This window comes from Lontra canadensis, unplaced genomic scaffold, assembly GCF_010015895.1.
Source record: "Lontra canadensis isolate GAN:19392208 unplaced genomic scaffold, GSC_riverotter_1.0 scaffold45, whole genome shotgun sequence".
Taxonomy (NCBI): domain Eukaryota; kingdom Metazoa; phylum Chordata; class Mammalia; order Carnivora; family Mustelidae; genus Lontra; species Lontra canadensis.
In genome coordinates this window covers 12,711,135-12,734,088 of record NW_022631039.1, presented here as the reverse complement: position 1 = coordinate 12,734,088, position 22,954 = coordinate 12,711,135, and positions in this window count along the sequence as shown.

The window sequence follows — 22,954 nt, the reverse complement described above, 5'->3', positions numbered from 1 at the left end:
GAAGAGCCAGTGTGGAGACAGGCGGCGTCTCTGACAGCGGGTTGATTCAGCGGTAGTTGGGGGGTGGGAGGCATTTGCGGTGGAGGGAACATTACCAGCAGAGGAAAGCCTGGTGGCCTGGGGGCCAGTCTTGGAATGAAGGTTACATGCCCACAGCTTATGGCTAGATGTGGTGTGGGGTCAGATACCCTGCCCCTCACCATCCCGGGAGGCACCAATGCTAACCTGAGATGGTTGATAATGGAGAAGTTTCTAAAGTTTGTACAGCCAGGAAAGTAAGTTGATTTGAATAATTTTTCTAAATCACATTTTTACTGACCTCATTTGGGATATTGTGAGTGAAAAGGGTTCTGTGCTTAATTAAGTTTGGGAAATAAACAAGTCTTTAATGTAAGATTTCTTAGAGCCTTTGAGACGCTTTGTGACTTTTTGGACGGGGGTACATTATGTGCCATTTCAAATGTGTTTGACCACAGAACCTGAGTGGGACACAAACCAGGCACACCTTCTTGGAGTTCTTTGGCCTCCTCTTTCTTTCTGAGATGCTGTCTGCCCAGCACTCCCTGCCCAGTTTAACATAGCCCCAGCCCTGCCTGGCTCCTCAGTCTGGGCACAGTTCTGATTTAGTGGCCTCTCTATATCTGGACTTGGATAAAATGTCACACCCACAGTGTTGCCAGATCGGCACCCAAGGGCCTGGGGTCTAGGGGGTCTTAGCTCTTCAAGAGATGAATTTCCATTGGTGGGAATCAGGAGGGAGCCAGGCTGGTAGATTTCCCATCTTTTCTTCTTTTGTGGATTCCTCCAAGGTGTGCTTGTTTCTGAGAACCTTCCAGAGATGTCTTGTGTGCCTGGACATGTCTGGCAAGTGAGCTGATGAACCTTTGAGTCTGTGCCATGGCAGCACCTGGGATGACCCATTACTTCACATCTCTCCTTATCTTGAGTCTATGTTCTTACACATCTTCCTGCCTAGCTTACACTTCCCAAGTTAAGTGTTGGCATGTAGTCCTTGACTCAGGCTCTGCCTTCTGGAGGACCTGGACAAAGTTAAAATCCCTTTTTCATTGATGAGTGTCTCCCAGGGCTCACTCTGGGCAGGAGTGGTCTGATGGATACATGGCCTAGACAGGGAGGGGCACTGAGTACTAAGGATGACTGGCTTCCTCATAGTCCAGACAAACAACAGGGAGAACGAGAAGGAGAGGAAATGCCCAGTAGGTAGCTGATGAGGTACATCAGAACTGGGAATAGAGGAGCCAGAGGTGAAGATTTGAGGGGAGGTCTCCTGTAGGTGGCTGAAAGGATGACAGTGTAGACTGCAGAGATTGCGGGGTAAGGAGACAAAGGTGAGCACTGGGAACATGTTGGCACAGGAAGAGAGGAGGAACAGCTTGGGCTAGAACGAGGACCAATGACAGAAGCAGAAGTGGTGCCCTGAGCACAGGAGCAGGTGGCAGAGGGAAGGGGTGGTATTAAGCACGTGGTCACTGGTGAGTTCCAGGTGAGACAGTGGGTGCTGCACTGGTGGCACTAAGATTTGAATGTTGGTGGTGGAGGGAGGGAGGGTGGGAGCTAGAAGTTACATCAGGGGTGAGAAAAGGGTTGGGGGGATGAGAAAAGAAAAACCCAACAGTACAACAGGTTTAGCCCCTTTCACCTCTAAAGACGGGCTCTAAGTTTTGTCAGTGGGGAAATAACTTGTTTCTTCCACCTTCCAACACTGGTGGCAGAGGGATTACAAGGAAGACTCACATTTCAGGGCCTCTGCCATTCCCGTGTTGCCAAAGGAGACAGACGTTATGGTTCTTTGTTGAGTACACACATGTGGCTCCAGAGTGGATGGGGGTCGGGGGGCCAGTTAGAGAATTGAATTGCTCTGCTTTACAGAGTGAGGCATTTGACTTCCAGGGAGGGACTGGCCTGGGAGGGCAGAGAGGCAGAGAGGGAGGAGCCACTGCTCATTTGTCCTAACTTTCAGTGTGGCCACGCACAGATGAGTGTCTTTGGCAGGAGGAAGTGAAGAGGAAGAATTTAAATCAAGCCAAGAAAAGGGGGCCGGGGGCTAATTTCTACTAGGTCAGCATGGACTGGCAGAAGAACTGAGCCATGGGGTCCACAGCTGTGAGCTGAGCAAGTACGGCCAGCTGATGTGGCCCTGAGAATGCATCTCTGGCGATTAGCAGCATAATTGAGGAGGGCTCTGGACTTCCCACAGTATACAGGAAAGGACAACAGCTGCAATTTTATTCCTCTGTCCAAGGACAGAGTAACCTTAACTGTCATCTGGATGTCATGGGGGATTTCTTAATGTTACTGCAGACAAGGGGGAAAGCACTCCATGGAGACAGAGATTTCTGCCACTTCTGCAGAGGTGACATGCTGGAGGAGTATGAGAGAGCCAATGTGATAAGGACTCCATAAGAGATTTCTTTTTAAAGCAAGGAGGGTCCATGTAGGGTTAGCGAGCACCATGTCAAAGCAGTCAGCATAATTGCTGGCCTGAGGAGGAGGGGGAGGAAGAGAGGGCAGTGGGCACAGTGCAGAGGTTTGGGGATTGGCATAGTGGGCATGGACCAAGGGTAGGTCAGGGAGGAATGCTTGGGCATATGTGAAATCTTGTTGAAATGACTGGTTATGGGTCCAGACACAATAGCCAAGTCTTAACACAGTGGGAAGAATTGAAAATGTGGCAGTCAGACTGTTGCCAAAGACAGGAGCACAGGACTGGAGGAAGAAGGTGGCAGGGATCAGCGGTCAGAGGGTTGGAGGGTTTGAGACTTTGAGCATTTGCTGCTGACATTAGTCAGGGTTCTCCAGAGAGATAGAACCAAAAGCACTTATCTGAGACAGAGGGAGATTGATTAAAAGTATTGGCTCACATGATTGTGGAGGCTGAGAAGTCCCAGGAAGCAAGCTGGAGACCCAGGAAGGGTGGTGTAGTTAGTTTGAAGGCCTGAGAGCCCAAGGGCTGATGATGTAGATTCTAGCCCGAATCTGTGGGCCGCGCTAGAGAACCAGGACCACTGAGGACAGGAGAAGATCAGTGCCCCAGCTCCTCAGTCACACAGAGGAAAGGCAATCCAACTTTCCTCTGCCTTTCTGTTCAATCAGGCCTTCAGTGGATTGCATGATCTCCACCCATGTTGAGAAGGGCCATCTGCTTTATTCAATCTGTCAATTCAAATGCCAATCTCTTCCTAAAACACTCTCACAGGCATATCCAGAAATAATGTTTAACCAGCTATCTGGACATTCTTTGGCCCAATCTCGTTACACATAAAATGAACCATCACAGTGTTCCATGACCTGTGTTGGGTTGTTACCTACCTTCCCATGTTTCATCCAATCTCCTTATCTGTGTTGTAAGCTCCTCCAGGGCAGGGATCCTGTCTTATCCTTTGTGTTCTCGGTAACTGACACAATACTTTCCATGTACTAAATGTTCAGTAAAAGTGTGTTGGATGGTTCATTGATCCAATAAACTTATGTCTGTGCCAATACAGAATTGCTCTTGAAGAACTATGGGTAAATCAATTCTTTGTAAATTGAATCTTACTTCACATGTACCAGGGACATTCAGCACTTTTTAAAGGGACCCTAAGTGAATCTTTTGGGAACCCAAGAGTCCTTTACTCTGTTTTTCACATTTTACAGAAAAGGAAGCTGTTACAGAGGAATTAAGTGACTTGTCACCATCTGATTTGTTGGTCAAATATAAGGTTTCTTAAAGAGAAGTATTCCTGTTATTTTAGGTAGAGAGTGACTTGGTGAAGAGCCCGGCTATAGGGTTTATAATGTCAGATCAATAACATCATACTTTTAACGGTATGTATTTTAGTCTGCAGATACTTATAGATTTGTGTAAATCAGAGCATTATTTCAGCAATATATTAATGACTACAGTCTATACTGAATACTTTTGCAGGCTGTATAGCAGGTTGGGAAATGAAAACCAAAAACCAAAGAACTACAAACAGAAAAGCTTCTGGCTAAGAAAATTACTTCTAAAAGATCCTGGCTGGAAGCATTTAGTTTTTCTTGTGTGACTTGTGTGAGGGTGATGAATGTGCTGGATGGGTGCTGGGTATCGGGGTCCTGAGGGTGTGTTCCCAGCTTCATTGTGGAGGTGAGGGAAATCTCTTCAGTTAGTGGCTTCATGTTAAGTTGAAGAAAGATGTTGAAAAGATTTAGTGAAACCTTTTGGACACCTTACTGATTGAATTATTCATTTTAAATTGATCGGGTTTTATCAACATCTGTATGGGCTGATTTAGTTTCTTCTTGCTGCATTCTAGAATAAAGTAATTTGTTAGATGTGAGAAACTTGAGAAAAAAAGCAGAGCTACTTTGGATTACTATCTTTGGATGATCCAAATAAGAGAGTCAAAATGTGTATTTGATTTGCTCTCCTTTTTCTCCATAGTTGTTTTCACATGGTTTCTGCTTGTCAAAAATGATTTTGAAGTTGTCATTTACTATGAGAGACATTTCCTTTGGGTTTGGGATTTTAGTTTCTTGACATGAGACATTGAATCAGATGTGAGGGGCAGGAGTTAATTTGTACTGGTATTAGCTCAGAGCTCTTGTGCAGTTCTTGCCACTCTGGGGTGGGGGACATTATTACCCCCCTTTTTTAGATGTGCGGACTGAGACCCACAGGGGCAACAAAACTCGATCGCACGGGTGTGTGTGTGTCCTTTGCCATAAGTGCTCAGACACATCCTGCTCATACTCATACTGTCATATGAGTACTCATATCATACTCATACTGTCTCCGTAGCCTGAATGTCTTCCTTCCATTTTTACACTTATTATTAGTGTTGGCTGCTGTGACCACTACTTTTTGAAGATACTGTGATATATGGGGCACCTGGGTGGTTCAGTTGGTTCAGGGTCTGACTCTTGATTTCTGCTCAGCTCATAATCTTGAAGTCCTAAAATTGAGTCCCGTATAGGGCTCCATGCTCAGCGGGGAATCTGCTTCTCCCTTTCCCTCTGCCCCTCCCCCTGCTCTTGCTCTCTCGCAAATAAAGAAATAAATATTTGAAGGCACCGTGATTATTACTTACATAATAATGCCTGGAGCTCCTGGGTGGCTCAGATGGTTAAGTGGCTGCCTTCATCTCAGGTCCTGGGATCCAGCTCCATGTTGGGCTCCCAGCTCAGTGGGGAGTCTGCTTCTCCCTCTCCCTCAGCTTGTGCTCTGCCTCTCTCTCTCTCTCTCTCTCTCTCTCAAATAAATAAATAAAATCTTTAAAAAATAATCTCTTATAGTAATAATACTAAATAATCCTAAAATAATACTTTTTGAACACTGTGAAAAGTATGGATAAATGGAATCTTTAGGTTATCCAAACTCTCAGTATTTGTGCTCATCCCAGTCCCCACTTAACCAGAATTGTGTGCTGCTTAAACTTGTTCTGTGGCTCTGTGCTAAGATATACAGAAAAGTGGTAACGAGTGGAATGTTGGCTTTCATGTCCATGTAAATACAACTGTGTCAGGGCCAGAGGGTGAACGTGGGAGGGTTTGTAAAGCTGAAAGCTGAAATTGAAATGGGTCACTTAGAGCAGGTGGCTTCCGGCTGTGCCCCAGACCTTTGGGGGTGCCTGTCCAGTTTCTGTACCTGTTATGGGCACATGTAGCTAGAAGTTGAACTTCAGTGGTTTTGAAATAGTAGCATACGTAGTCTTTCATGAATTCTAGTTGGTGTGAAGGAAAGAAAGAGAATTTTTGCCGCCTTTCCTGGTTCCATGTCCTTTGCCTTCCTCTTGATTAAAGTGTGAACGGATAATGCTGCAGTTGAAGTACAGGGGGGGCAGGTGATGGACAAACTGGAAAATCAAACTCTGTGGAACAAAGGCTCATTATTTTAAAATCACATAACAAATTTAATTAGGTAAACTCTACCAAAGAATGAATTGGCAATGTAGAATATGCTGTGTGGCTCCTAAAAAATGAGTGCTTAATAAGTTTGAAATCACTAAATCATAGTAATTTCTTGCTTTATGCAGCAGAGTTCTATTAATTACAATCAGAAGTCAACATATTTTAGGGAAGATTGCTAGTTTCAGCTAACTGTATGTGATCTGTTTCTGCTCTTTGCAGGAGTCCCCAACCTTAGCTGCACACTAAAATCACAAGGGAGACTTGGGCAGTACTGACGCTGGGGCCTCGCTCCCAGACATGCAGATGTAACTGGCCTGGGGGAGAGCCTCGCTAGCAGCGTTTTTTTTTTTTCAAGCTCCCCTGGGGGTTCTCAATGTGCATCCGAGTTAAGAACCACTGTTTATATTATAATCATTCTTTGATTATATTTGGTTATGTCTTTATAGATGGAGCTCTGCAGTTTATCATTTTGACTTTAGAGCTGTACTCTTCTGAGGCGGGCAGCTCAGATCAACTTACAGGCAATTTAAAGTGCTGACCTTTATCTCTCAAGTTTTTATGTGTAGACGGCAGTTGCTGTAAGGATTACCCTTTTCCTTTGGCAGCATCATAATACTGAGTGCCAGGACCCAAGTTTTTGAAACCTCCCAGTAGACCCTTTTTAAACTGTTCTGAGCCTGCAGGGTATGGCAGGACCTAGCTGTTAATTCAGTACTTTCATCTGATTGACGTGGGGCGGATCACTGGCCACCTAAGGGAGGCCTTCCCATTATTAATTCCTTTCTGCATGTCCTTTTTGTGTCTGCCCAGAGGCCTTGGCATTGGGTACGTTGTGAAAGTCATTAAATTAAAGAAATATCTTATACTGGCTGCTCACACTGACACTCAGAAAAACAATCACAGTAATGGCGGGGGCTTTCTCCTTTGAAAGAATACGCACCGAGGGCTTTTGGTGTATTTCTTGATAGAATTTGCAGTGGGCCTGCTGTGCACTGATGGGTGGAAAAGCGCTGATGGTCATGTTGGGGTCACCTCTGCTGGAATTGTCCCAAATCTTGTAACTCATTTGAGTGTGTGTGTGCATGTGCGTGTACACATGGACGTACTAGGGTGTGTGTATGCCTATGTGTGCGCACATGGACATGCTAGGATGCACATATGCCAGTTTTTATTGGATTTCAAACATGAGGCTTATTTTTAAAATGCTTGCAAAATTTGTCCAAAGAGAGGAAAACATTTAAATTGGTGACTCTCAAATTTTTGTAGGTATATCAGGATCAGATATAGTCAGCCTCAGATAGGGTCTAACGTTTGAGAGGCAAAGATTTAAATAAATTTCCCCGAAAAGCTACTTTTGTTAGATACCCTGATACAGATTACAAACAAGGCTATTGATGGTTCCATATAAAAACAAATGAATATATTTTTAACATTTGTGGAAATCATCGTTTTGAAGCTCGGAAGGCCTGTGTATCACTATCTGCTCTATTTTTGGAAGTAATGGAGGAAGTATTTCAACCTGATTACTGCCTGTGGAGTGAGGAATTTCTTAGTATTTGACTGACCGCCTGCTGGCACTTTATTTCCTTAGAGCTCCTCAAGTCATTATAAGAATCACCCAACAGTTTGAAATGAAAATGATGTCTTACTATAAAATGTCAGCTATCTATGGTAAAAAGATTACACACCATTTAAAAATATAATTGCCATTCCCCTCTCCCCCTTACATCTAAACATTTCAGAAGAACAGAATCCTTGCAGAATGAGAAGGAGCACTCAGGGTTCAAGCCTTGCAGATTTGAGAAACTGCATCTATTTTAAGTCTTTTAATAGTCCAGATAATTATAACTCCACCTACTGCCCTTTTCTTTCATCTACCTCCTGGTCATTTTAATGATACAGTTTGTGTATTGCTACTGATGAATTCGGCCTGCTGAAGGTTACTTATTTATTTTTCCCTGAGCTGGGCTTTATCCTCTGTTTACTTATCTTGGTGTTCTGTTTCCTTCCTGAACTGCCACCAGACGTTCCTTTACATGGCCATTGTGTAATGCACAGTGGGCAGAAGGAGCTTGGGGACTCCTGCTGTGGGAGTCCTGTTTGGGTAAATGTCACCTCTTTAGACAAAGAGGAACTTGGCCGAATCATGCATCCAGAAAAAGCTTAGATTGCCACATCTTACACATTTTATCTGACAATTTGAAAGTCTCTGTTTGCTGTATGGTTTTGAAGAGCTAAACTGGTTTGGTGTAGGGTTTTTAATGCATTTCTTGTTAATATTTTTGGGGTTGAAGGTGGAAAGGAGCCAGTTGGGAATGAGTAATCTGGAGTCCATGCCCTCCTGCCCCACTTTGTCCACAGGCTTATTAAGAGCTGGGACATGAACCTAGGAGAAGAGAGCTCCTCTGTAAAAATGTTGTTGACTCCCGTGCAAATTAGTGTTGCCGCTGGAGCTTAATGGGGGTGCAGAAGAGAGCCTGCCTTCACCACTTGTGGAGGAAGGTATTGGAGTTAGTATCTGTGACAACAAGCTGGGATTTAGGTACTGTTTTAAGAAGTCTTACTCATCTTTAGGCTTATTTGTTGACCGTAAGGACATTCTTAGGCAGTAATACTGCTTTTCTCAGCACTCAGGGTTTCCATCAGGGGCCCTGGCCTTCGCTGATTTGTACGCACGCCTGCTGACCCTGACCTCCCTTTCTAGTTATAGGAATTGGGGTCAGTGTAGACCATGTCCCCGTGGGCTATCTCTTCCCACCTCTCCTCAAATTTTGTTTTAGTTGGAGACCTTGGTGGCTCTAAAAGTACTTTAGCTTCTCTTTGTATAATTCTGCTTATTTGGAACATGATTACTATGAAGAAAACTTGGGGAACACCTTTTCATGATGTTTTCCATCCCATTCCCAAATTGCATCGGTTAGCCTTGTCTAAGGACCTGATCCAAAAGAGGGTACCCCTTGCTACTGGGGAGAACCTTTTAGCTTTCAAGAATGTATGTGTAAACTTAAGGCAACTGTTCTTCCCTACTTCTCTTGTCATCTCTCCTGTGCCCCTTCCAGTCTCCCTGCTCTTCCTCCTGTTCACTGGCCACAGCTGACACCCACACACAGAAGGCTGGCTCTTTTCAAGAACACGCATGGCACAGTGGGCAAGAGAATAAACTTTGCAGATAGGTTCCCTGGGCCCAAGTCTGGCTCTGCCACTTCCCAGCTGTGTAACCCAGGACAAATTCCTTGACCCTCCTGTGCCTCACTTTCCTCATCTGTAAGAGAGTAAAAATAATAGTACTCACCGTGTGTAGCACAAATAGCTATTATTATTTCCTGAATATACTATTTTAACAGCTTTATTGAGATAGAATTTATAGCCATAAAATCCATCTGTTTTAAAGTGTCAACTCTAGATTCTTAATATGTTTAGAGTTGTGCTAACATCTCCATACTCTAATTTTAGAACATCCCCAAATCATCCTCATACTTACTAGTGGCCCATCCCCACCGAGACTTCCCTTTCTGCCAGGTAACCGCCCATCTACTTTGTGTGCAGTTGCCTTTTCTGGACATTCCTATCGATGCAGTCACACAATGCATGGTCGTGACTGGCTGCCTCCATTCCACATGTTGCAGCGTGTATGGGTCATGTATTTATTACTTCCTTTTGATTGTTGGATCATATTTCATCACTTAGATATATATGCCACGTGTTGTTTATCCAGCTGTCACTTGACAGACCTCTGGGCTGCTTCCGGATTTTGGCTCTTAGCCATGGACATTCACGTACAAATTTTTGTGTGGACATAACCCACACATTTTATTTCTCTTGGACATATACCCAGGAGTGGAAATAATGGGTCTATGGTAACTCTGTTTTAACATTTTGAAGAACTAGCAGACTGTTTGCACCTCATATTCCCACCAGCAACACACGAGGTTTTCAATTCCTCCATATCTTTGCCGGCACCTGTTAGTGTCTTTTTGATGATAGCCTTTCACGTGGGTGGTTTGAGATGGGTTATCTCATAGTAATATTGATTTTTCTAATGACAGATGATGTTGAACATTTTTTATGTACTTATTAGCCTAAATATACTATTGATTATATGAAAACTGGCTTGCTGGTTTAGAGATAATAGAGATATAAGAAATATCAGTCTCTGCTTTTATGAAGTTTACAACCGTGACAAGAGTGAAGTTAGTTTGAGTCAAGCATACTTAAAGAGTCCTATCTGCATCTCATTAACAGTAAGAAAATGTTAGCTCTAGATAAAGCTAAGTCGTCATTAGTATCTAGAGCATAATCATTTTCTAATAGGTTTATGTGTAGAGAGATAATTTTGTTTGGTTTCATCTCTACTTGCTTTTGTGTTTTAATTTTTATAAATTAAATTGGTAATGTGGAAAATGGTTTTGTTGCCACACTGTAAGTTCCAGTTTGTTCTCAGCAACTCTCAGATGATTGAAATAAAATGTGGCCATTTTTCTCACTTTTTTAAAGTTTTGTGGTTTTTTTTTTTTTCCCCCCTGTCTTACCTGAATTATGTAAGCTATTCAGCTGGTCACTTAACAGTGGTTTTTCTATAATATTCGTGGGTTTATGTAATTTTTGCTTGTAGGAAATTATATATATTCATTTTTATACCTCAATTTACCTTGTTGAATGTTACCTGCATGAAATCTGTGACTGTGGCACTGATTATCTCTGAGGGCTTTTCTAATAGTGCTTATCTGTGCGTTAGTCTCAGGTAAGAGGCGTATTTGGTGCACATTTTCTGGTTTTTGAAAGAGAAACATGAATCACTCCCTCCGATATAAAATTCACCAACACTAATATTAGTATTTTGTCATGCAATTATGTTTCTATTCATTTTTAGTTTACATTCTGAACCAGAGGGCCAGTGGGCAGAATGCATGGTCATGGAATTAATTAGGCAAAGAGGTTTGACCACTTACTGTCTCTGTGGTCTTAAGCAAGGTACCTAATCTCTTTCTCAGTTTTTTCATTTGTATAATGGGCATAAAAACATGACCTCTATCTGATGGAGTTGTTGCGGAGATACCTGATATTTTGTTTATTAAAACATTTCTTCCCAGGTATGCAGTAAATGCTCAGTAATTGTTAGATAGTAGCACTAGTAGTCCAAATAGGAATGTTGCCTTCTCCATCTAATTGGGAGATAACATACACCTGAAGAGTTAAATGGTACCTGGAGGATTGAAAGCTCAAGAACAGATAGCAAACTAGTTAGCATGATCGTATAGGAGCTTGGGTTTTAAAATGCCAGTGACCGCCAGAGTGGACAAAAGGTACTGCCTTAAAGTGGTGTGAGGAAGGTGTGTCTCCATTATGAAGGGTGGATAGATGGATGCCTTAAGGCCTTTTAACTGAGGTAAAGTTTCTACACCGTGAAACTCACAGATGTTAAGTGTACTACTCAATGAGTTTTGACAAATGTATACATTCACACAGCTACCACCTCAGTCTGGATAGAGAACGTTTCTGTCACTCCAGCAGATCCCCTCACGCATGCCTGTTCCAATCAGTCTCCGTCCCTGTAGGCAACCGTTTCTCTGATTTCTTTCTACATAGATTAATTTTGCCTGCGCTTGAATTTTGTATAAAGGGAGTCGTGTAACATGGGTGGTTTTGTCTGGCATCTTTGACCCAGCGTGATGCCTGAAATTCCTCCATGGTGTTGAGTTTACCGGTTTCTTCATTTTTATTGATGTACCTCTCTGTTGTTTTCAGTTTAGGGTATTATAAATAATGCTACTGTGATTCTTCATGTAAATTTATTTGAGTGGATGTGTACTTTCTTCAGGAAATATCTCTTGAAGAAATATCTGGGCCTGGAACTTCTGGGTCATTGGGTAGATGTTTGTTTAATTTTGTAAGAAATTGCCAAACCTTTCCCCCAAGTGGTTGTGCCATTTGTACAGTCTTACCAGAAATGGAGGAGAGCTGCTGTGGCAACACACATTTACCTACATTTAGTGTTGTCTGTTTTTTCCCACTGAGCCGTGTAGTCAGTAGTGGCAAATGATGTTAAGCACGTCCGATGTGCTTATTAGCTGTTGGTGTATTTTCCTCTGTGAAGTCCACGTTCAGGCCTTTTGGCTCCTTTTACTTATGTGTTTCCTTCCATGTTAATCTTTGAGTTGTGGGCATTTTTATATAATTTGGATACAAGTTTTTTCAAGATGTATGTAACCAGAATATTTTCTTCCACTTTGTGGCTTTCATATTCATTCCTTAACAATACACTTCACAGTGCAATTGTTTTAATTAAACATTTTTTAAGATACTCTTACATCCAGAGGAGTTACTAGAATACAGAGAGATCCCGTGTACCTCTGTGCCCTTTACTCAGTTTTCCCCAATGGAAATATCTGGAATAGCGATTGCAACCAGGTAACTGACATCCATGCATGCAGTGAGCACAGAGAATCCCTTATGTTGTTGCCCTTCCCATGTTCCCCACCCCTTTACCCCCCACCCCCATTTCTGGCCCTTGCAATCACTAGTCTTTTCTCTGTTTCTGTGATTTTGTCATTTCAGCAATGCTATATAAAAGGAATCCTATTGTATGTGACCTTTGGGATTAGATCTTTTTTTTCACTCAGCAGAATTCTGTGGAGATTCATCTGGGTTGTGTGTATCAGTAGTTTGCTCTTTTGTATTACCTAGCAGTGTACTATGGTTTGGATGTGCTGTAGTGTGTACAGGGACATCTGGGTTCTATGTGGTTTCTGCCTGTTATGACTAAAGCTGCTATTAACATCTTGTACAAGTTTTTATGTAAACGCAAGTCTTCATTTCTTTGGGATAAATGTCTAAGAGTGCAATTGCTGGGTTTGTACAGTAGATACATGTTTAGTTTTATCAGAAACTGCCAAACTGTTTGCTAGAATGATTGTACTACTTCATGCATCACCAGCAGTGTATAAGTAATCCAGTTTTGTTTTTGTTTTCACATGATCAACCTTTGGTGTTGTCACTATTATTTTAATTTAGCCATTCTGATAGATATGTACTGATAACTTTATTAGGGCTTTAATTTGCATTACTATAATGATTGATGATGTTGAACATTTTTTCATGTATATATTTGTCATCCATAGATCTTCTTCAGTGAAATGTCTGTTTATATCTTTTAGCCATTTTCTATTTAGATTATTTGTTTTGTGTGGTTGACTTTTGAGGGTTCGTTATGTATTTTAGATACTAGTCCTTTTTTAGATATGTGGTTTGGACATATTTTCTCCTAAATCAGTGCTCGTCTTTTTATCCTCTTCTCAGAGGCTTTTAGAGAACAGAAGTTTTAAATTTTGGTAAGATCCAATTTGTTGTTGTTGTTGTTGTTATTTTTTATAAATATATAATGTATTTTTATCCCCAGGGGTACAGGTCTGTGAATAGCCAGGTTTACACACTTCACAGCACTCACCATAGCACATACCCTCCCCAATGTCCATAACCCCACCCCCCCTCTCCCGACCCCCCTCCGCCCAGCAACCCTCAGTTTGTTTTGTGAGATTAAGAGTCACTTTTGGTTTGTCTCCCTCCCAATCCCATCTTGTTTCATTTATTCTTCTCCTTCCCCCTTATCCCCCCATGTTGCATCTCTACGTCCTCATATCAGGGAGATCATATGATAGTTGTCTTTCTCCGATTGACTTATTTCGCTAAGCATGATACCCTCTAGTTCCATCCACGTCATCGCAAATGTCAAGATTTCATTTCTTTTGATGGCTGCATAGTATTCCATTGTGTATATATACCACATCTTCTTTATCCATTCATCTGTTGATGGACATCTAGGTTCTTTCCATAGTTTGGCTATCATGAACATTGCTGCTATAAACATTCGGGTGCACGTGCCCCTTCGGACCACTACGTTTGTATCTTTAGGGTAAATATCCAGTAGTACAATTGCTGGGTCATAGGGTAGTTCTATTTTCAACATTTTGAGGAACCTCCATGCTGTTTTCCAGAGGGGTTGCACCAGCTTGCATTCCCACCAACAGTGTAGGAGGGTTCCCCTTTCTCCGAATCCTCGCCAGCATCTGTCATTTCCTGACTTGTTAATTTTAGCCATTCTGACTGGTGTGAGGTGATATCTCATTGATTTGTATTTCCCTGATGCCGAGTGATGTGGAGCACTTTTTCATGTGTCTGTTGGCCATCTGGATGTCTTCTTTGCAGAAATGTCTGTTCATGTCTTCTGCCGATTTCTTGATTGAATTATTTGTTCTTTGGGTGTTGAGTTTGCTAAGCTCTTTATAGATTTTGGACACTAGCCCTTTATCTGATATGTCGTTTGCAAATATCTTCTCCCATTCTGTCAGTTGTCTTTTGGTTTTGTTAACTATTTCCTTTGCTGTGCAAAAGCTTTTGATCTTGATGAAATCCCAATAGTTCATTTTTGTCCTTGCTTCCCTTGCCTTCGGTGATGTTCCTAGGAAGATGTTGCTGTGGCCGAGGTCAAAGAGGTTGTTGCCTGTGTTCTTCTCAAGGATTTTGATGGATTCCTTTCTCACATTGAGGTCCTTCATCCCTTTTGAGTCTATTTTCATGTGTGGTGTAAGGAAATGATCCAATTTCATTTTTCTGCATGTGGCTGTCCAATTTTCCCAACACCATTTATTGAAGAGGCTGTCTTTTTTCCATTGGACATTCTTTCCTGCTTTGTCGAAGATTAGTTGACCATAGAGTTGAGGGTCTATTTCTGGGCTCTCTATTCTGTTCCATTGATCTATGTGTCTGTTTTTGTGCCAGTACCATGCTGTCTTGATGATGACAGCTTTGTAATAGAGCTTAAAGTCCGGAATTGTGATGCCACTGACTTTGGCTTTTTTTTTTTTTTCAATATTCCTTTGGCTATTCGAGGTCTTTTCTGGTTCCATATAAATTTTAGGATTGTTTGTTCCATTTCTTTGAAAAAAATGGATGGTATTTTGATAGGAATTGTATTAAATGTGTAGATTGCTTTAGGTAGCATAGACATTTTCACAATATTTGTTCTTCCAATCCAGGAGCATGGAACATTTTTCCATTTCTTTGTGTCTTCCTCAATTTTTTTCATGAGTACTTTATAGTTTTCTGTGTATAGATTCTTAGCCTCTTTGGTTAGGTTTATTCCTAGATATCTTATAGTTTTGGGTGCAGTTGTAAATGGGATTGACTCCTTAATTTCTCTTTCTTCTGTCTTGTTGCTGGTGTAGAGAAATGCAACTGATTTCTGTGCATTGATTTTATATCCTGACACTTTACTGAATTCCTGTACAAGTTCTAGCAGTTTTGGAGTGGAGTCTTTTGGGTTTTTCACATATAGTATCATATCATCTGCGAAGAGTGATAGTTTGACTTCTTCTTTGCCGATTTGGATGCCTTTAATTTCCTTTTGTTGTCTGATTGCTGAGGCTAGGACTTCTAGTACTATGTTGAGTAGCAGTGGTGATAACGGACATCCCTGCCGTGTTCCTGACCTTAGCGGAAAAGCTTTCAGTTTTTCTCCATTGAGAATGATATTTGCGGTGGGTTTTTCATAGATGGCTTTGATAATATTGAGGTATGTGCCCTCTATCCCTACACTTTGAAGAGTTTTGATCAGGAAGGGATGCTGTACTTTGTCAAATGCTTTTTCAGCATCTATGGAGAGTATCATATGGTTCTTGTTCTTTCTTTTATTAATGTGTCATATCACATTGATTGATTTGCAGATGTTGAACCAACCTTGCAGCCCTGGAATAAATCCCACTTGGTCATGGTGAATAATCCTTTTAATGTACTGTTGAATCCTATTGGCTAGTATTTTAGTGAGGATTTTTGCATCTGTGTTCATCAAGGATATTGGTCTGTAGTTCTCTCTTTTGATGGGATCCTTGTCCGGTTTTGGGATCAAGGTGATGCTGGCCTCATAAAATGAGTTTGGAAGTTTTCCTTCCATTTCTATCTTTTGGAACAGTTTCAGGAGAATAGGAATTTGTTCTTCTTTAAATGTTTGGTAGAATTCCCCTGGGAAGCCATCTGGCCCTGGGCTTTTGTTTGTTTGGAGATTTTTGATGACTGTTTCAATCTCCTTACTGGTTATGGGTCTGTTCAGGTTTTCTATTTCTTCCTGGTTCAGTTGTGGTAGTTTGTATGTCTCTAGGAATGCATCCATTTCTTCCAGATTGTCAAATTTGTTAGCGTAGAGTTGCTCATAGTATGTTCTTATAATTGTTTGTATTTCTTCGGTGTTAGTTGTGATCTCTCCTCTTTTATTCATGATTTTATTTATTTGGGTCCTTTCTCTTTTCTTTTGATAAGTCTGGCCAGGGTTTTATCAATCTTATTAATTCTTTCAAAGAACCAGCTCCTAGTTTCGTTGATTTGTTCTGTTTTTTTGGTTTCTATTTCATTGATTTCTGCTCTGATCTTTATGATTTCTCTTCTCCTGCTGGGTTTAGGGTTTCTTTGTTGTTCTTTCTCCAGCTCCTTTAGGTGTAGGGTTAGGTTGTGTACTTGAGACCTTTCTTGTTTCTTGAGAAAGGCTTGTACCGCTATGTATTTTCCTCTCAGGGCTGCCTTTGCTGTGTCCCACAGATTTTGAACCATTGTATTTTCATTATCATTTGTTTCCATGAATTTTTTCAATTCTTCTTTAATTTCCTGGTTGACCCATTCATTCTTTAGAAGGATGCTGTTTAGTCTCCATGTATTTGGGTTCTTTCCAGATTTCCTCTTGTGATTGAGTTCTAGCTTCAGAGCATTTCTTTAATATTTTTTTCTAACAGTTTTCTGATTTTATACCTAAACCCATGATCGATTTGAGTTAATTTTTATATGAAATAAGAAGGTTAGTTAGAGGTTCTCTATTTTTTTTTTAAATCTTCTGGATATACGATTGCTCTGTCTTTGCTTTTTTTTAAAAAAAAATATTTACTTATTTATTTGGGAGAGAGAGAGTGCATGATTGGGTGAGGCAGAGGGAGAGGGAGAAAGAATCTCAAGCAGACTCTGTGCTATGTGCAGAGCTGGACACAGGGCTTGATCTTATGACCCTGAGATCACAACCAGAACTGAAACCAGGAGTCAGACACTTAACCAACTGTGCCTCCCAGGCACCCCTATCTTTCCTCTGTTGAATTTGTCCTTCACCTTTGTAAAAGATCAGTTGGCTGTACTTGTGTTGGGCTTTTTCTAGGTTCTCTATTCATTTCTTTGATTTAAAATTCTGTCTCTGCCAATACCATACTCTCTCTCTCTTTCTTTTCTTTCTCTTCCCTCTCTTTTCTTGTCCTCCCTTCCTCCCTTCTTTCCTTCTTCCCTTCCTTTGTCATTCTAACTGGATTGTAGCATGCTACAATCTCTTTAGTTGAAAACATCACACATAACCTCTGGCTGAGGTCAGGCTATATGTGAAAATTGATTTCATTTTTAAAGTCACGTTAAATTTTTGCCAAAATCAAACAGAATTGGAAGGCTGATAAAGGAAAATTAAAAAACAAAACAAACTCAGAAGTCTCCTGCTCCACTCCTCCCTAAATTATTCTTTGTTGAATGCTAGTTCTTCATTTATCACATTTTATCCTTTTCCCCCCTTTTTTGGCCTTTTGTTATGAAGATGAGGACTTTATATCCTTATATGGTCCAACATTCATGCTTTCCCTTCTGTTTTCCAAATATAATTATATCAAAATTTTGAGTTAAAGCAATGTAAAATGTTTGACTAATTTTGTTTAATATTTTGTAATTATATTTTTCTTGTTCAAAATATTTTGCTTTCTGAAGTTAATAATTACTTAATTTCCCCTCACTTATTTGTTTATGTTCCTATTACTAATTATTTTCAGACTTCCAACTCCTGAGATTATGATTTTCCCACCCAGCCCAATGTATCCTCTTTTCTTTATTCTTAAAGACTCCTGACCCAGTTGTGCTCTAGGTATTCCATATAGATGTGCTCCTGGCCCTTATCATTGCTCCTGTCTCATTTCCTAAATTCCATCTCTTTCTCATCCTTAATATATACTATAATTTTAGTAGAGTACATCTTTTAGTAGTTTCATAAGAAAGCATGCATGAGAAATATTTTTGAGACCCTGAAAGTGTTAATAGGTATTAATATGAAAATATATAATATGTATCTTTTTGTGCTTAATTGATAATTTGAATGTAGAATGCAAATATTCAAAATTTGAGGCTGTGCTCCATTGACTTCTTGCTTTGACCGTGTTGTTGAGAAGGCAGATGACATTCATATTCACCATCTTTTAATGTGAACTAGTTATTTGTGACTTGGAGATTATAGTATCTTTTCTTTATCCTCAATGCTCTGAAATTTCATAGCAGTATGACCTGATATGGGGATTTTTAAAATTCATTATGCTATACATTCAGTAGGCTTTTTAATTTGAATACTTATATCTCTCAGTTAAGAGGATATTTTGTGTATCAATATTTTAATAATTTCCTCTTTATTTTACTCTGTTTTCTTTCTCTGGAATTCTGTCACACAGTGGTTAGAATTTCTGGACTGATTGATACTCAAATATCTTATCTCCTATTAATACCATATTGTCTTGATTACTATAGCTGTATAATCTTGAAATCAGGAAGATTGATACCTTTCATTTTCTTCTTTACTGTCTTTTTTAAGATTTATTAAAATTCATTGAAAGAGACAGAGCACAAGCAGGGGGAGAGGCAGAGGCAGAGAGAGGGCAGAAGCAGACTTTCCATTGAGCTGGGAGCCAGATGGGAGGCCCAAGCCCAGGACCTGGAGATCATGATCTGAGCCGAAGGCAGATGCTTAACCATCTCAGACACACAGGCACTCCTCTGTTCATTTTCAAAATTGTTTTAGATATTCTAGTTGCTTTGCCTTTGTATTAATTTTAGAATAATCTTGTGTATATCTACGAAGAATGTTGCTGGTGTATTTACAAAAATTCCATTAACCCTGTATATCTGTTTGCATAGAATTGACATCTTCACTGTGTTGAGTCTTCAAATCTATGAACATAGTCTATCTTTAAATTTTTTTTTTAGGTCTTCTTTGATTTCTGTGATCAGAATTTTATAATGTTCAGAATAAAGATCATGATAAGTTTTTTAAAGTTTATACCTAAGCATTTCATTTTATTTGGAGTAATTGTAAATGGTATTGTTTAATTTTGGTTTCTACTTATTCACTGGTAGTTTATAAAAATGTTATTGATTTGTGTGTTGATCTTGTATCCTGCAGTTCTTGTTGAATTCACTTATTAATTCTAGAAGGGATATGTGTATCTGTGTGTGTGTATGCGTGTGTGTACGCGCACGCACGCATGCCTATAGCTTCTTTGGGATTTTCTACAGACATAATCATGTCATCTACAAATAGGGACAATTTCATTTTTCCCTTCCAATATGTATATCTTTTATTTATTTTCTTCCTTATTTCAGTGGCTAGACCTTGACTAGGATTGATGAGAGCAGACATTCTTGATTGGTTATCAAGTTTAGGGGAAATGTATTCAGTCTTTTAACTGTTCAGTAAGATGTTATTAGATGTAGGTTTTTGGTAGATTTTCTTTATAAAGAAAGTGCTCTCTATTCCCAATTTGATGAGAGTGGTTTTTTTTTTTTCTTAACTTTATGAATGGGTGTTGGATTTTGTTGAATGCTTTTTCTGCTGCAGTTTATAGATCACAGATTTTTTTTAACTCATTGATATGGTAAATTATGCTGATTGATTTTTCAAATTTTGAACCAGCCTTGCATACCTGGAATACATTCCACTCAATCTTGGCATACAATTCTTTTAATACATTACTGTATTTGACTTGCTAATATTTTGTTGAAGATTTTTGTGTCTAAGATCAGTAGAGATATTGGTATATAATTGACTTTTTTGTATTATCTTTGCCAAGATTTGATATCAGGGAAAAACTAGGCTCAAAAATGAGTTGGGGAACATTTCTTTCTCTTCTGGTTTTTGGGCAAGAAATATGTAAAGTCAATGTTAATTCTTTAAATATTTAATAGAATTCTTTAGTGAAACCATCTGTGTCTGGAGATTTTTCTCAGAAGCTTTTTAATTACAAATTCACTTTCCTTAATTGGTTACAGTACTCTTTGGGCTGTAGATTTCATTTTGACCGAATTTTTGTAGTTTATAGTTTCTCAGGAATTAGTTCACATCTTCTAAGTCTCAAATTAATGAGTTTAAAGCTACTCATTGTATTCTTAGTGACCGCAAAATCTGTAGTGATATCCCCTATTTCATTGCTCTTATTGATGGTTTATTTATTCACTATTTCTTTCAATCTTGTTAGAGCTTTACACTTTTTTCCTTGAAAAACCAGGCTTTTGATCCATTAATTTTGTTTTACTTCTCTCTTTCTTTCTCTTTCTCTCTCTCTCTTTTTTTTTTTTTTTTTAAGAGAAACCGTGAGTGGGGGTGGTGAGTGGGAGAAAGAGAATCTTAAGTAGGCTCCATGCTGAGCATGAAGCCTGATGCCGGGCTCAATTGCAGCACCCTGAGCTCATGACCTGAGTTGAAGTCAAGAGTGGGATGCTTAACTGATTGAGCCACCCAGGCACCCCTAAAAACTGAGCTCTTAAGTAAAAATTAGGATTTTGGAAATTCTATATATGCCACCCTGAGCTGGACAATTCCCATTATTTAGGGATTTTTTGATGAGATATGGAGCTATATTAACATGGTATTTTCTATATTGCATGAGAAAGTATGTCAACATTTTGAAGAGCTGCATAAGTTAGCAAACCAACAAAGTCATGCAGGCATAAGAAATCCACTCAAAGTGTGAGATAGGCTAAAAGTTTTTAATGTAGGAAGGCACCAGAATTTCACTGATAGAGTTACAGATCCCAAATGGCAACTAATCTTTATGAGACTTGCTACTCCTTCAGTTTTGGTGCAGTATCAAGAATATTCAGTTATCTGAAAAGGCTATTAAAATACTTCTCCCTTTTCCAGCTCCATGTTTGTGAGAGGTGAGACTTTTTTCATGTCCTTCAGCAGACACAACATACTTGCAAGAGATTAAATGCAAAAGCACATATGAGAATCTAGTCATCTTTTATTAAGCCAAACATTAAATAAATTTGGGGAAAAAAGTGCCATTCTTTTCAATAATTTTTTTTAATTTGGGAAAATTATTTTTTCAAAGCTTGTTATAGTATGATAACTTTGTTACTATTTTAATGAATTAATAAATATTTCCATAGTTCTCGGTTTTACATTCTTATATATAATAGAAAGATATGACTCATATAAATAAGAATTTGGGGTGTAAAGGGGTCCTGAGACCAGAAAGTCTGCTCACTGTTGCTGTAAAGGAGGTTGGTTTTATGATTTTGTTGATTGGGAAACCCAAGCATAGGAAGCAGGGTTACCAAGTTCAGGAGCTAGAAATGGTTAGCGCTGAGATCCGTACATGGGCGGTCTGGTTTCAGGGTCCTTGCAGTAGTTGCCACCATACACCAGTACTTCTCAGTGGGGAGACTTTACGGTTTGTAACTTGGCCAAGATCAATGGGCCTTATCTGTTGGAACGTTGATATCTATAAGAAGTTCCTTCCCCATATAATTTTCTTGGTCTAAAGTTAAATCTTTACCATTGGGGTACCCTTTGAGTCCCACTTTTGATGTCAGTACATACGTGGCATAAATTCACAGTAAGCGCCTAAGCAGGGCAAGTTAAATCACCTGTGAATTTCTTTCCATGGACTTTTCTGCCTTTTATTTAATCAGAGTTGGACTTCCAGGATTATTTGAAAGAAATACTGTACCCTGTTCAAGAAGAATGTTTGTTATCTCTGATAACTCTTCTTATATTGGTTGGTCCTACTTTTTCGCTACAAACCATAGAATGACAATTTAGTGCATTTCTACTTTGAAATAAAATATTGGAGAGTTGGAAGCTTATTTCAGTTTGGAGAAGTAGAGGAATTGCTTTTATCCCACTGCCTCTTCTTATTATTAATTTATATGTTGAAATATATTAGCACGGTGCAGAATCAAACCAGTACATAAATACAACCATTTATGTTTCTACCATAAGCTTCACTGTAGATTAATCTTACTGAAAGCTTGAATGGTTTCTTAGGGGGAAATATAGGAAGGGTAGGTTTACCCCATGAGCTCTCTTAAATATGCTGTTAATTCGCATTGATTTCAGAGAAAACAGAGATAATCAGTTTGACTTCCCCCTGACTGAATGTATCATCCAGCTGTTTGCAGCACTGCTTAATGGAAACCTGAGGGCCCCTCCTGCTTTCTGGGTTTTCGTGTGCACAGATCCAGATGCCAAGAGAAGACTGAAGACACTACTCAGAGAAAATCCCACACTTCTAGTCAAACTTTTGAGTCCAAAATGATGACTTTATGGTGCGATCTAGGAATATGTACTGGGAGCTTTGTTCTGCTTTCTTCCCTCTGATTATAGTGCCCTCCAAAAGACAAAGGGACAAGAGCCTCGGGAGGGGGTGAGGTGTACTTACGTGATGTGCTCAGGCTCCCCCAAGTCAGCCCCTGACCAAGCTTAGCAGTCACTGCCACTCCACACCAGGCCATCCCTCTCCCTCAGAGTCTGCCCCCGGGTGGCCAGGATGCTCCTAAGCTCTGCTCACCTTTCACGGGCCAGACATACACATGCGCGCACACACACGTACACACACACACACACACAGGCTTGCACAAGCCCACTTCTTAATTGGGGTGGAGATGTGCCGTAATCTAAAAAAATTCTCATTTGTCATCAAGGATGGAATGGTTCTTTAACAAGTCTTCAGATGCCTTTGAAAGCCATGGTGCAGCATAGGCAGCGCTAAGAGATGGACCCAGGCCCTCACATTTCTGTGAGATCTCAGCACCTTGACCCCTGGGAAGCCTGAGTCTAGCTGCTCCGGGCTCTTTGGGCACTGATGCCTTACCTCCTTCCCTGGCTGACTTGTAGACACTTTAGCCACGGGGGTTTTTGGCCATGCCATTGAGGGTCCCACAGGCAGCAGCTTCCTGCTTCTGTCCTCTTACTTCTTGGTATTGCTCTCGGCTGGGTAACCAGCATCACACT